The sequence below is a fragment of the Aplysia californica genome, unplaced genomic scaffold, assembly GCF_000002075.1.
Source record: "Aplysia californica isolate F4 #8 unplaced genomic scaffold, AplCal3.0 scaffold00161, whole genome shotgun sequence".
Classification (NCBI taxonomy): Eukaryota; Metazoa; Mollusca; class Gastropoda; order Aplysiida; family Aplysiidae; genus Aplysia; species Aplysia californica.
The window spans coordinates 941,151-942,808 of NW_004797431.1; positions in this window are offsets into that span (position 1 = coordinate 941,151).

Sequence of the window (1,658 nt, forward strand, 5' to 3'; positions counted from 1 at the left end):
GGTAGCGATCGGGAGAGATTGGGCATTGTTGTTCTGGGAGGAAAAGTTTACTGTTACTTTTACCGGAAGATGAACACCGCGTTTCCGGAACGATGGCCTTATGTAGATCAATCGAAAATGTACATTATTTTTTTTGTGGGGTTAAAAGAGTCTTGGAAGTTCATGATATAATTTTGCTCTTGTTACTCGTCTCGAATGTTTCTGTAAACGTAGTCTCATTAACTTGTATTTTAATGTTTTTTAAAATCTTAATTCCGTTGGTCAATGTTGTGCTGTAATTGATAAGCACGTCTTTAAATATATATATAGTGTAAAGAAATGCAGTAATGAGTCTGTGAATACCTTACCGCGCCAAGGGGTAATGCACACTGCAAAATGTACTCTCTTTGAAAATGTCAGTAGCAGAGTTCTACTAGACTTTAGACTAATAATTTCAAGAAGGCCGGAATTGCCGAATCATGGCCAAGGCCTTATTCAATTTCTTTCACAGATTTGGTCTGAACAATATGTCTGAAACAGATATATAGAACAGGGAAAGCCATTTTATTCTTTACAAAGATACTACAAACATGTAGTACATAATCTTTATATAGATATTCATATCTTGTGTGTCTTAATAAGAATGGGGTTGTCATCGAACGACTCTCTGGTTTTTGCGTGAACTCAGCCAAATCATGCGAAATTATGTACTTAAATTCAAAGTTCGGCGATGATGGTTTGATCGCACTCTGGAAACCTGATTTTTCCGCCCACCAAGCGCGGTGCTTAACGGCATTCCCAGCGTTGTAGATGCTTCCGAAGTAGTTCAAGTAGTGAGATTGATTAGGTTCGGGTGGCCTTCACGTGAGTTCTTTACATGCGTCCCCTTGTCCCTGTCAATGTAATCTGCTACGGCTGTCCTGGAGCGTGTTGAATAGCCCGTCCTGTCATTAGTGATGGCCGCCGATTGCACAGTCCCTTGTCTGGAGGTCAAGTGTGAGTGGTTAGCGGGCGCTCTGGTGTGGTTTGCTCCTTCTTTCCTAGATCCTATCAATGATATATCGTCATTATCTCCCCTTATTTCCTTTTTATGTTGCTCTTTAGTTCGCGCTCATATGGCCTTATGCAGAGTTGCTAGAGCCCTGAAACTCAGAACAAGTTCTCTGGTAACACATTTGATCTTCGGTACTTATATGGCTCTATTATGTTGCAAGTGGCGTAAAACCCTTACTAAAACTGAAAGTAAGGAGGCTAAGGGCTGAGAGCAGTAATTAAATAGTGTAGTAATCGTTTCCCAGTCGCTCCTCCCTTGGTCTGCAGGCTGGTCACTGCTTCATCTGGCCTGCTCAGTAGTTACAGGATTCAGTCTCTCACCCAGTCTCTTGACTTTAAGCCGAACTGTGCTCAGGAGGAAGGGTTTTTTGTTTTATTCGTCGTTCTTCTGTTCTTGTTGTGTCTTCTTGAACAGCAGTCTGTGGTTTTATGACTAGGCCTTTGGTCATGCCTGGACTGTAACGGACTTGAAAGAGTTCAAGCCCAAGTGGCGAGGGTATCTTCACATAACGTTGTACAATGGGTGTATTTCCCGGTGTCTCTGTCTTGTTGTTAGGATGAGGTTACTCACCTCTCCAGTTTAAGCCCTGGTAAACTGCATCAAAGCAGCCTGGAAATAATGTAAC